Consider the following 14,505-nt stretch of genomic DNA (forward strand, 5'->3'; position numbering starts at 1 on the left):
AACATAATTCATATTTTCTGTTAAATCACAGAAAAAAACTGTGTTGACAAATGAGTTGTTGAAAGAATTTAATGCACATACAATAAAAGTAAAGGCAGCGTGTTAAAACATATACTAAAAATAAAATATAGTAGTAGGGCACCCAGCCAACCACCAGATCATTGGGCTGGGGGAAGGGGAGGAGGCAGAGAAAAAGCTTTTATAAATATTACAGGGGGAAAGAAAAGTTTTCCCACATAAAAAGGATTTAAGCCAAACTTTTAAAACCTTTCAACTAAAGTTGGCTTTAGCACCTACTGCTCCCATCACTTGCAATGGGATTGATCAGCAACTTGGAAAATTAGACCACTTTTATTTAGGAAACTAAAATTAAGCATTTTTAAGAACCCATCTTTGAAAATTTTAGCCATAGTTTTTAAATGGGCATTTCCATATAACTTTTACAGCATTCAGTTCATTCTGGACTTCAAAATAAGTTGCTGACATGTGCCTTTCAAGTATACTAATGTACATGTACAGTAATGTGCATGTAAATCTAATTGACCTCTGTTAGGTTGTTATGAAATTACTTCATCAAAACTGAAAGAGGCCTAACCTCTTCGAAAGTAGTTTATTCATTAACTATAGCTTTTGAACCTTAATTCCACCGTTTTAAGTTAAATCTGCTAAATTAATGTTGAGCACGTCTGTACAAACTCTTCAGTAATGTCAGTGCTCATGAGATATGTTGACTTTCAATTACAAACTTACCCAGCTAGGGATACCTGAACAGTCTCGTATCCATGGCTACACAAGTCCACCACATCTCTCACTATCTGAGTAAACTCACAAGTTGAAACTGCAAGATTAATTACCCATATAATGCATCCTAACAAGCCATTTTACCATGGCATGGGGCAAATAGTGAATAAGGCTTGATAGCTAATCTACAACTGTGAAGGAATGTAAACTGTATACCTTCTGATCATTGGCAGGAATTATTGCAAAATTCGATTGTTGCTAAAATGCAGTATAGGCAGATTTTAAAGACAGGTCATCCATGTGACTTATTCATGTATTTTTATCATCAGCGTTAGAAAAAGGACAATCATATGCAATAATAATAATGAACAGAGCTCTGGTAATGCATAGGTTACAAGTAACATTATACTTTGAAATTTAGGTTTTTGCCATTTTTAAGCTGAAGATTGAACGCGTACGTACATTAAATTTTCAGAAGATTTTGCAGAATGGAAAAGGGAAAAAAATAAAAAGGTTTTGCATTTAGTTTCTCTGTGAATCATTATTTGCCTGGTAAATCACTTGTAAAATTCATCAAATCAAGGACATAGGTGACATTAACTTTTTTATTTAAGTATACTGCAAAAAACATGCTTACACTGAATTCACAGACAATAAATAGATCCTTCAGTGGAAAGTGGTATATGAACAGTAGTTCAAAGCACAACAAGAACAATGTGACAAATTTTTCTTACAACTTAGTACTTATATGAATGCTTCTTCCAACCTTTGATTGACACTTTGAGCAATATTTTAAGGGTATTATTTGTCAAGGATATTACACTTGTATAATCCCACATTTGAGATAAAAAAAATCTTATAAATAGAGAGTATTTTGCTTTGTGAAAAGTCAAGAGTGTAGTTTGATAATTTATAAGGGTATCCCTGTCTATAAAATCTGCAGAACAATATATATTCCATTAAGGTTAAAGAACCTCACAGATTAACTGTACAGTCTAATTCAAGTCTTTGTTCCATGCTATCACACCTACCCAAATGTTCAACTAAGCCAGACCTCGCAGCCAACCGAGAAACTACATTCATTTTTTAATCCTTTAAGACTAGCAACACACACTAATTACTGAAGAAGTATCTTCGGTAAAAAAATCTTTGGCTCATCAGAAAATAATTAGGTTCTTTCACATTAAATCTGTTAACAAAATATTTCCATCCATTTCAAAGGTATCTACAAGAACACCAGCAAAGAAAACAGGAAAAATGGTGAAAATTAACACTATAAGACATAAAACTATATATGTCTATAGGTCTAGTTCAGTTTTTTAGCCTGAGGAGAATTTTAGAGACCATCATCATGAAATACCAGTTTACCTCTCTTTAAGATCTTACTCACAGACTCTTAGGCCAAAAGACAACTATTTGACTTTCACAGGATTATCCCTTATATCTGAGTCATGACCTAAGTGACATGCTGAACTCTGCTTGGGCCAGAAAGATGTAATCACCTGCTCATTGGAATTTCCACATCTGAACAAACATACTTTTAGTAAACTATTGCACCATGCAATTGTAATTTCCAAAGGTCTTATGATTCACCTGAAATAGGGCTGGCCTTACCATGAGGCGAACTGAAGCGGCTGCCTCAGGTGCCAGACTCTGGGGTGGAGGGAGGTGCCACTAGGATCCAGAGTGTAGAAAATTGTGTCTGCTGCTGGTGCATATGTATTCTCTCTGCTCTAGATGCACAGAGATGGTGGAGTGCTGTGCTGGAGGAAGGAGGGCACAAGAGACATAACAGGCAGGCAGGAGACAAGGTGAGAGGTAATAACAAAGCAGCAAGAGCTGCAGAGACAGAGGAGGAGGAGGAGGAGCCTCTTATGTACCTCTCTAGCACCCCCAGGAGCCTAGACTGATTAACACCAGGAAGCTTCCTGTTTCCTGCTGCTTCCCTGAACCCACTTGAGGGGAACAGGCAGTCAACTGAAGTAGTAGAAGCCAGTTAGGCCCTTAAGACGCTGATATGTTCCTTCACTCAGGCCCTGCTACCAGCCTGCTTATTTGTCCCCTTCAACTGAGTGTTGAGAGCCACTAGAGCTGGCACAGAACAGTAGTCATGAGTGAAAGAAGAAAACACCCCTCTGGGGCAGCATTCAGAAAAAGAAAGAAAGCAAAGGAAGCTTTTCTATCTAAGCAGGAAGGAGCTCTCCTGAGATACACAGACACAAATTTCACAGTGAGCCTTCGGACCCGAGTGAGGATGTGAGTGGTGAGGAGATGCCTGATCTTCCAGTTAGTCAGAGTGCAGGTGACCTGGCAGCTACTGCAGCATCCATATCTCCACCTCAAATGGATGCAACCATGCACATTCCTGAAGAAAAGTGTAGATCAGAGAAGAGTGTGGTGGAGGCACAAGAAACAGCTGCTGCTGAGGTTAGTTCCTTAAGTCTAGATGATCCAGGACTGTGAACCCACTTGAGCAGTAGCCTGAGGGGCTTCCTTGTACTGCATGGGCCACAGCAAGTGAAAAACTTCATGTTCCCCAAAGACAATGAAAATAGAAGTTTTCATCCAACATATTACTGGCGTGAAATCCCCAATGGTGACAAAGTGGAGAGGCCATGGCTTATGTACTCAAAAACCCAGAATGCTGCATACTGTTTTTGTTGCAAACTCTTCCAGTCTAATGTTCCAGCCACATTGGGTTCTACAGGAACAAAGGACTAGAAAAATCTGGCTAGAAATCTGGCATGCCACGAGAAGGCAGCAGATCACCAAAGAGCATTCCATAGGTGGAAAGAGCTTGAGATGAGACTAAGGTTAAAGGCCACCATAGATGATTAGCATCAAGAGAAGATTGCATCAGAGTCTCTTTACTGGCAAAATGTTCTGAAAAGGCTCATTGTCATTGTGAGAATGCTTGCTACTCAAAACCTAGCACTGCGTGGCACTTCAGATCAGTTTTATGTGCCAAACAGTGGAAACTTCCCTAAAACTGTGGAGCCGATGGCCAAGTTTGATGCTGTGCTTCAGGAGCATCGAAGAAGAGTCACCACCCAAGAAATGTACACATACCACTACCTTGGAAAAACAATTCCAAATGAGATCATACAGTTACTGGCAACAAAAGTCAAGCACAAGATTGTGGCAGATCTGAAGGCAGCAAGATATTACTCTGTTATTCTGGACTGCACACCTGACATCAGCCATACGGAACAAATGACTTTAATGGTGCGTTTTGTAACAACAGAACCTAGTGAAAATATCCCTACAATGGTGACTGTCAGAGAGCATGTTCTAGAATTCATTGACACTGATACTACAAGAGCTGGTATGACAAATGTGCTTCTTAAAAAGCTTGAAGATACAGGAATTGCGATAGCTGACATGAGAGGTCAGGGCTATGATAACGGTGCCAACGTGAGAGGAAAGAACAGAGGAGTGCAGACACGGATCCGAGAGTTAAACCCTCGAGGTTTTTTTGTCCCATGCAGTTCTCATTCATTGAACTTGGTGGTCAGTGATACAGCATCAGTTTCTAGTGAGGCTGCTGAATTTTTTAATGGAATTCAAAGCATCTATGTATTTTTCTCTGCATCAACTCATTGATGGCAAATTTTGAAGCAACATCTGGGAACATCCTCTGACACTGAAACCACTGAGTGACACACAATGGGAAAGTCGAGTGGAGGCGATAAAGCCTATCAAACACCAAATTGGGAAGATAGAGGATGCCAAAGTTGCCATTATGGAGGATAATGCTTTGACAGGAACTGTTCGTGGGAGAACAGTGGCAAAGGGAAATGGAATCACCAGAAACAGAAATTTGAAGTGATGTATGTGTGGCTTAGAGTTGTGGCATGACATACTGTTTGAAATAAATGTTGTAAGCAAGAGACTCCAAGGTGTCGACCTTGATATATCTGGAGCACTGGAACAACTGGACAAAGCAAAAAGTCATACCTACAGTCTTACCGGTCAGATGAGAGAGATTTCAAAACATTCTGAAGAGCGCACAGAAGTTGGAAGAGGAACTTCACACTGAAGCTATTTTCCCACCCATTCAAGAATACAAGAGAGTCACCAAAGAAGACGACATTTTGATTACGAGGCATGGGATAATCCCATAAGAGACCCCAAACAACAATTCAAAGTTGAATTCTTTAACCAGGTGCTAGATTGTGCAATACAGTCAGCTGAAGAACGTTTCATGCAGCTCAAGGAACACAGCAGTATATTTGGGATGTTGTATGATATTCCAAAACTCCTCACTATACCTGAAGAAGACCAGCAATGCAGGGCACTAGAGACAGTGTTGACACATGATGACATGCATGATATTGATGTGAGTGATTTAGGTGATGAACTGAAAGCCCTTTCAAGATACACTTCAGCAGGATCAACTCCGAAGGCTGTTCTGAAATATATATGTGCACGAATAAGATGACCACCCTCTTTCCAAATGCTTTTGTTGCTTTGCGCATACTTCTAACACTTCCTGTAACAGTTGCCAGTGGAGAATGCAGCTTCTCCAAGCTGAAGTTAATAAAAACACATCCAAGCTCCACAAGGACATAGGAGAGGCTAGTCGGTCTTGCAACCATCTCAATAGAGCATGAGCTGGCTCAGACTTCAGGAAGCAGTTCAAATCTTTGCAACCAAAAAGGCATGGAAAGCACCCCTTTGATTATTCAAACAGATAAAAATGCCAATGTTTACTATGCAGACAAGAAAAGTTACATTTGCTGTTCAGGTGTCTGAAAGTTAAGCGTTACTTAAAATTTTTGAACAAGGCATTTTAAGTTGTTAGTTCTCCTTTATTGGGGTAGATAGCAGAGCAGTACCATGAGAGGAGTAGAACAGGAAGAAGGCAGAATTGAGACCTTTCAAAGTTTTCGCCCAAGCGAGGAGACATGGGGGGCATCATCTGAGCTCCCCACCTCAGGTGCCAAAATGTTGTGGGCTGGCCCTCACCTGAAAAATTTGTAGGATTAGGAGTTCAATAGATGACTACTCTTTCAAATCTGCATTAAAGTCAACAGATGTTATGGGGGAAACTTGTTAAGCACAGATTTATATAAAAAGCTCTATATGGGTGAGATCTTGGCTCCTTTGAAGTCAATGGGAGTTTTACCATTGATGATAATAAGACCAGGATTTGCTTCTGTAAGAACGAAGTATTATTTTTATTAATTAATTATTAAGACCTCAGTATCTCCTTAACCATTCTTCAAATGGTATATTTGAAATCCTGCTGGCTGGCTCTAATCATCAACAGATGTCTTTTTGCCAAGACAGCTTGTTAAAACGCTGGGCCTCAGATACTCGGTCGAACTGTAACAGGGTAAGGTCCTCAGCACAGAAGTCAGAAGATATGAAGCTGTTTGGAAAACAGTTTCATGTAAGTAAAATGCAGATAATCCAGTCTGTAATACATATAGTTGATCCTGGGTACAGATTACTGTCCCTTTCAATCGCTAAACACCATATGCCATTTTTATGACCACTGACTGTAGGATGCAAAAGCTTCTTTTGAATACTCACAACTGAATCAGCTTTCCCCCCGCAGCACAGCATCATTCACTATTTTCTGAAGGTGTAAAACATTTAAAACAGTGATTAAAACTAACAACCTATTCAATGCCAGATTAAAGAATTTTGGGGCCTTATGTGCTATGGAAACTGGCCTCCTGCCTTCTCTCTGATTTAGCCTGGCCACCCCTTACATCATAATGAAGGAGCAGCCAGGCCAAACCTCAGTGGTGCCACAACCCCACTCTAACTGAGCTCCAGCTACTTCCAGCACAGCATGGCATGAACAGAGGCTGCTTAGCAAAGCATCCCTGCCCCATATATATCCTACTCTGCACACTGACTCCCCAAATACCCCTCATGTACTCCAACTACCCTCCACTGATCCTGACAACTCCCTACTTCCCTCACAACCTCTTCCCCATAGCACCCTAACACTCTGTAATCACCTGATAGCCTAACACCAACTCCTCACCCACCACCCCCAGGACCTTCCTGGCCATTTATCAGAACGCCCCTTCCTGCCCCCAGCTCAGTGCTCTACTCCCATCTCAAGTAAAGGCCACTCCTTCTGATCACTGATGTCCATCGCCTGCCCTATACTCCCAACACCACTCACTCAAATTTGACCCAGCTGCTCCCCACTCCTGGCTGCCCTCGTTGTGACAGGCCAACTTTGTGTGGTGCTGTGACTCTGTGCAGTAGCTACAAATGTCATTTGCTGAAATTGGGCTTGCCCACTCCCATGCCACCCCTCTCACCATCATGACATAGAAACAGGTAGGCCAAATCTGAGTGAGTGGCATTGTGACCTGGCATATGGCAGGAGGGGAAGACACAGAGCCATTCAGTTTTAGCCCATCGCAATGCCGCCACCCATACCTAAGGTCAGGGGCCCTCCTCAGATGGCGGCCTTGTGCAAGTGCACCAAGAGTACATTGGGTTCAGGCCCAGATTAACCATTTCCTCACTTTGCTTTTGCTTTGAGGTGGGAAAGTAAGAAAGTTAAATTACAATCGTCATTTTGAGTGGAGAATTACAAGTTTTCCAACAACTGTTTTCCCATAGCACATGTACGTGCAGTGGAAATCTTATCACATTTAAGACTAGTTTGGACAAAACACTGGAAATATACTACGTGGAAAAAAGCCATCAGAAAGTTGCCAGCTACTGCAAGTTGTAGTAGTGAAGAACAACAGTGAAGCTGGAAAAAATCATTTCTGAAAGCACATGTCATAGCCTAGGACTCTGACCCACAATGGGCTTAATCCTGGAAGATGCTGAGCATCCCTGCCAGGTGCTCAGCATCCTCAACACCTACCAACATTAATGGGAATTGAAAGCACTCAGCACTTCACAGGATCATGCCCAAGCAGGGGAGGAAAAAGCTGGTTTCAACAGACCGAACTTCCCAGGGCCAGACAGAGATGGCAATTTCTGATTTGAGTTTACAAGAGCCATTTGGGGATATTTATTTTCCATTTGGGGCATCTATATTTTTTCATGACTTTCTAAAATCCCCCAAAACTTTGATAATTGATACTGACACAATGAAATGAGACAAGTCTGATGAGCCAGAAGAGGCCCTTCCCAAACCAAAAGTGATTATTGGATTATTTTTAATAGTCTTTGCTATAAAACGCCAATATGAAAGAACTATCAGAAGAATTCTGATCGACCTGGATTGCAGCCAGATGCATGTGGTTCCCATTTCAATGTTCAATATTAAAAATAAATTGACTTTAATGAAGCTAAAAGCATAGAGATCATGATTTCCATGTGCCTTCAAATAAACTATACCCTAAAATGAATTGTCTAGTAAAATACAACAGACTCAAAAAAAAAAAATGGGGAAAATATTTTTAAATTGAGAAATTATTCTGAAATGGGCAATTAACGTTTGTTTTCACATACTTTTAACCAGACTTTGTTTCACCACAGTGGTATGCAATGAAGATAGCAAAATATCATTAGCTAATTAAGCTGACGAAAATTCAAGCAATAATGGAAAAATAATGCACTGTACTTCTAACATTATTAGAGTTTATTTTCAGAGTTATTTTTGTGCTATGTAAAAACATTAGGTTTAATTACACTAAAATATTCTAAGCAAAAGATTGTTTTTTAATTTGAGTATAAAACTTCGTAAATATTTAAAGCCTAAAAAAAAAACAAAAAACCTTATTTCCTAACTAGTTCATTCTGGTCTCTTTATATTTTATGCAGAATTGGTAGGTTTATTTCTGCTGATTTAGAACATTTAAAACAAATGCTGTTCTCCTGGGAGAGATGGTGATTGAGATTGATGCACGCAAAAGAAATTAAAATCTGTTGGGATTACCAAAAGAAATTCAGAGGTTCTAAAGCAAAGTATCTGTGTTTTTTTTTTATCATCTTTCAGGGAAATATTGAGACTGACCAGTTTATTTTTTAATTGATTGTGACCTGAAGGAGAGTAATTTTTAGGCCCCAATTCAGCAAGGTAACATAACCCATGCTAAACTTTAAGAACATAAGAATTCCTACGATGAAACTATTTACATGCTTAAAGTTAGGCATATGCATAAATACCTTGTTGAACTAGGGCCAAATGTCAACATCTACGTATGTATATATGTCTGCTATTTAAAACTTAAAAGAAACAAAGTAAAATATGGTTGACATTTTAAAAATATGAATATTAGGTTTGAGAAAATTCCTAGTTTGTTCCTATAAATTATTAGGTGGGATTAACAAGGGGGATTTAAACATTGCAATTTTAAAAGTTGTAGCACCTGATTTTTTTAGGTACCTTGCCACCTAGAGGAATTCACAGTCTAGTCTATTTTAAGCATCGAGGCTTCCTATACTATGTAAGGTGAGAGTTAAGCATCTACGAATGGGCTTCACAAAAGCCAGCACACTGAGTGAGGAGCCGTGTAAACCAGTCAATAGGAAGTGCTCAGGAGAGCAGTGTGGCCTAAATCCTGCCCTAAAAAGGGAGTCACGCATCCCACCCCCCGAAGAGAAAGTGAAGTGGTGACAGTGCTTTCCCTTGTAACTTTTAGTCCAGCAGTAGTTAGGGGACTCTCACAGAACATGAGACACTCAGGTTCAATCCCCCCTTTTGCCCAATGTGGAGCAGGGATTTGAACTTGGGTCTCACTGCTCCTGGGAGGGGCAGGAGTCTGTCAGTTTCCCTAGTTGTACACTTTGAAGGGCTGCTCCTAGCCAGTCAGGCTCCTGTACCAGAGACAAACTGGCTTCAGAGCCTCTTTCTCAGAGAGCTTCAGCAGAGATCTTCCATAAGATCCTTTAACATACTAATAGGAATGCCTCTTGTGAGCTTGAGTTAAATGTTACATGATGTGCTACCTAGTGGCCGAACAGTATAATACTGCGTAGTATAACATCATATCTGCCCCTTTCACTTTTATATTCCTACCTTTAACAAAAATTACAATATCACACTATCTTTAAAAGTTCAGTATGGATCAGTCTCTCAAGTATCGCTGAATCATACTTGACAGGTTTCAGAGTAGCAGCCGTGTTAGTCTGTATCCGCAAAAAGAAAAAGGAGGACTTGTGGCACCTTAGAGACTAACCAATTTATTTGAGCATACTTGTAACCCGAACATGTAACAGCTTGTCATCTGTTGCAACCACTGGCTGAGGTCAGTTTTCAATCTTTGAGTCTTCTCTTCCTTGTTCTGCATCTGAAGAGTTGCTCTGTTGATTGTTCCCCAGAAAGAACATGCTGTAGCTGTCAGTTTCTGCTGAACTCTAGACTGTCGATCAAATATGACCTGGGCAACTAATTATTTTTCTTTATGACAGCTAGAATCGTCCATCCTTTTTCATGATCCGGTTTGACATGTGGTTACCAGGTTCTGGACCTGGCAGTTCTTAACTCAGTGTGTTCTGTTGTAAAACTGTAAGCTTTTTTTGTGCATGTGCCTTTTTATCAGATTTGGCTACTCTCTTCATATCTGGCCACTCTGGAGATAGATTTTTTTGCAAAGTAGAAACAGTAGTTCTGATGGGAAGACAACTCAGGAGTTGTGCTGGACTATATCTAGTAGCTGCTATTGTTGTTGATCTGTAACTCAGAAGAACAGGGAATGGATCTTCCTGCTGCAGGATTTTCTTAGCTGCTGTACAGCTCTCTCAGCCTTTCCAGTTACTTGTGAATAATGTGGGGCTGCTAGCAATATGATCAAAACCATATTTCATAGGGACTGACAAATTCTGCAGCAGTGAAGTACGTCATTAGTTGTCCAGGAATAACTAAGTGAGCAAAAACAAAAGGAGTACTTGTGGCACCTAATGGTTTTGTTGTGTGGTTGCTGGTGAGTATTTGCTTCAGGTTGGGGGGCTGTCTGTAAGCAAGGACTGGCCTGTCTCCCAAGATCTGTGAGAGTGATGGGTCATCCTCCAGAATAGGTTGTAGATCCTTGATGATGCACTGGAGAGGTTTTAGTTGGGGACTAAAGGTGACGGCTAGTTGTGTTCTGTTACTTTAAGTTTACTTCATTTTCTCAATAACTGTGACATTTTATGTCTTTCATTATCTCTACATACATAGAAAAATAGACCACTATGACCAGGTAATGCTGTCCCATCTCCCTTCAAAAGTCTAGTATCCTCAAATACTCAGAGTTCTTCTACCTTTCTTATTAGATGAACCATGGCTGCTACATTGCAGCCGAGAAGGTTGTTGATATCAATATGCTCTGAATGCAAACCTTTTGCGTCTGTAAATTGTTCCTGTGATGAACTGGCCCATGCAGTTCAGAATACCTCCAGAGGTAGTCAGAGCTGTGTCAGGTGACTTTAGCTCTGGGAGGGGTTGAAGGTGATTGTAAGTCCCTTCTAAGAAGTCTGTTCCTAAGTGAATTTTAAAGTCAATCATCTTTCCATGATAATTCATTTTCAGTCTCCAGGAAGGTTGTGTCATCACACATTATAGATCCCAGAAACAATGGCTCTATTTTCTGTAATATTAGTCATCTCCCCAACTACCTCAGTACAACCAACTGCAAGATGTCCATATTTTGTGTATTTACTGCATCTTCCATCTTTAGCCGGCCATGCATCATCTCTTGTGCTATAATTTTTTCCACAGTTTACACATTTAGGCTGAAAGGCCCAAGTGTGTGCCTGGAATTTCCTCATACCCGCTGGGCATTCATGTGTCTGTTTATAGCATCTAAATAGTTTCAGGTTTTAGTTGAAGGTGTTCCACCTTGTAGAAATAATTAAATAGTCATTGGGAGAGATGGAGAAAGAATGAATGACTGCATAGCCCAGTGGTTAAGGCACTCACCTGAGATGTGGCAGACCCAGGTCTCCTGCTCCAATGCATATTTAAGTACTTATGCACAATGGAACATCTCCAACAGGACAGATAAGACAGACCAGCAGCAGAATACCCCATAACCCAGTGGCTAGGGCACTCTCTGGGGAGATAGAAGATCTAAATTCAAATTCCTGTTCCATATCAGGCAAAGAGGGTGAAGGAGAAACTGAACCCAAAGTCTCCCACATCTTGGGTGAGTGCTCTGACCATTTTGAGTGGGTTTAACATGTGCTCTAGGCATACTTACTATATCAGACCCCAAAGCGAAGACAGACAGGAGAAGGGCTAGTTTGCACTTCCCACTGGGACTTAGATGTGAGTTAGGCGCCAAGTTACTGGCTGGAGTCAGAATTTACAGAGTTTAGAGCATGCCCAGTCACCAACATTTAGTCATATGGGGGATTTTAAAGGCAGAAACTTAAGTGCTTAGCTAATTTAGGTGCCTGCATGGTCAGGTGGCAGCTGAGCAGGGTTTTGTGAATGCCAGTGGCACCTAAATGTTGCACTTATGTGCCTAAGTCTTCCTTGTGAATCCCACCCTATTATGTCTGTGGGGAACCATGTCCAGGCTGCAGCATATAAATACAACGAAACAAGGTTTTAGGGACATGTAAACTGGATTCTTAACTGTCAGCCACTTACTTCTTTTATAATCAGAACAGCTGTTGCTGATTGTAATGTGGGAGAGATGGTGAAAAGAAAATGATTACTGAGGGATGGGGTATTTTTACACTCGGTTTTATCTTTCTCCCATCCCCATTACCCACATTCTTTCTTTTTCCCAGGTTATAAAGGGAACATAAGTCTATTTGACAAAGGACTTGAAGTGAATAGGAGGTATGATTTCAGAGTCATATAAGATGCGGTATTTTAAGTCCTGATGGAGGATATCCATTAGAAGAGAAAACGTAGGCAGCCTCTGGAGTTGGCTTGACAGCCTTGAAAGTAAAATTGCTGATCCGGTGAGCCAACTAGCCAAACTATTTAAAAGCCACACGCAACTGGAAACTAATTGCAGAGTTTTAGATTTATAGAATATTGTGGGTGGTTTGGGGTTTTTTGATGTTTTTTTTAAAGCAATTAGGCTTTGGTGTCTTCAGAATAGGAACATAGTTTCACAGAAGTAAGCCTTGAACATCCCTATGTAGAAGGGAATTTTAATATCATATTATGGAATGAAAAACAACATCCAGGGATCACAGGATTTCCTCAAGATCACAAAGCTGGCCACTGGAAGAGTCAGGACTAGAAACTAGATCTTCTGACTCCCAGTATCAGATTTTTTACAACTAGATCATTTTTTTTTTTTTTTTTTTTTTTTTTTTTACACAAAAGATTGCTTATATATAGGAAAAAATTGAAGGAGAAGAGGGGGGAGAAAAATCACTCTGTGGTCCAGTGGAACAGACTAAAGCTGGGCAGGGGGGCGATGAGAAACAGGAAGTCCAAGCAGACGGATAAGTGAATAATGTGCATGCCCTGAAAACACAAAGGAAGAGGAAAAGCCAACAGATTTAACAGGTATTAGCAGAGACAAGATGCTCATGTAACTGTTAAATAGTAACACAAGGTCAAGAGCAGCACTTTTCAGCTGGCAGGGCATGACCCAGAAATAAATTGTAAAGGATTGTCTAGGAGGTTAGGCTGCACTGCTGAGAACAGCAAGTTCTCTGGGTTACCAAGGCTCAGTGGGAACCTGGGCACGGAATGGAAATAAATGCTCATTCCCTGAGTCTGACTCCTACTGCTGTGTGTTTGCCTCCACCCCTGCTCTACTCTCTCCTACCGATCTCAATCCCAGAGCAGCTCCTCAGTTTCCCCTCTCTATCCCGATCCCAATCCAGTGACTGCTCATCTCCAGGCCAAGACACACAGCGCCTCAATGAGCTGTGCAGCTGTTTGAGTTCTCTCAGAGCAGTGCTTCCACAAATCTAGAGCAGAGAAACGTGAGCCCACTTCACACCCAAAGCATCACTTTCACCTCAGGGACATAACCATGGGTGGGTCGTGGCCCACCCACTTAGCATCCAAGCCCACTCCCCAGCCCAGCGCTTGCCCTGCTCTGTCCACCTGCCCAGCACTCCTGCCAGAGAGCGAGGTCGGGGCATGGGGCTTGCTCCGCTCGACCCACCTAATGCTCCTGCCAGGGCCATGTGGATGGAGCAGGGCAAGCCTCCATACTCCGACTGGAGCGCCAGGCAGGCAGGGCAACCCCCCGCACTCCAACCCTGCGCCAGGCAGGTGGGCCGAGCAGGGCAAGCCACTCTACTCCCCGGCAGGAGCACCAGAGTGGGTGGGGGTGCAGGAGCACCCATTTTTCCAGGGCCCTGGGTTGGCCCAGTGGCTAATCCGCCACTGGGAGGAGGGCGAGCAAACAGGCAGCTGGTGGCGTTAGAGGAGATCTTCAAAAAAAGTAGACCCTCTGCCTTGGGGAGCCAGGCCTGGGGTGGAGCAGTGAGACCTGGAAGGGAGCCGGGAGCAGTGTGCTCCCAGCCCTGGGTGCACACCCGGGGCCTCTTGCCAGAGGGTCCATCCATCACCCCCTGCAAGGCCAGCTGCAGGGGGTGGGAGGAGGTCAGGGCCCCCCATCCCTCCTAGCACCCGCACTAGCATCTGCCCACTGCAATCTGCCTTACCTCCCCACGCCCCCTTTTTTATCTGTTACTTATCAAATGGCTGAAAACCACTGTGGGAACACAAGGTAAAGCACAGTGAGCAAACCAAAAAATAATTGAAATGGGAGACCTCACAGGAATGTCGCCTGTGAAGGAATCACAGGACAATGTTGATAGCAAGGATTTTCTGTAGAAATGGTGAAGTGTGGTAAGTAGGGGAAGCAGAACTTGAACAGGGTTATGAAAAGAGCAAAACTATCACAATGAGAGCTGCCACCTATCTGG

This window comes from Chelonia mydas, chromosome 1 (genome assembly GCF_015237465.2).
Source record: "Chelonia mydas isolate rCheMyd1 chromosome 1, rCheMyd1.pri.v2, whole genome shotgun sequence".
Classification (NCBI taxonomy): domain Eukaryota; kingdom Metazoa; phylum Chordata; order Testudines; family Cheloniidae; genus Chelonia; species Chelonia mydas.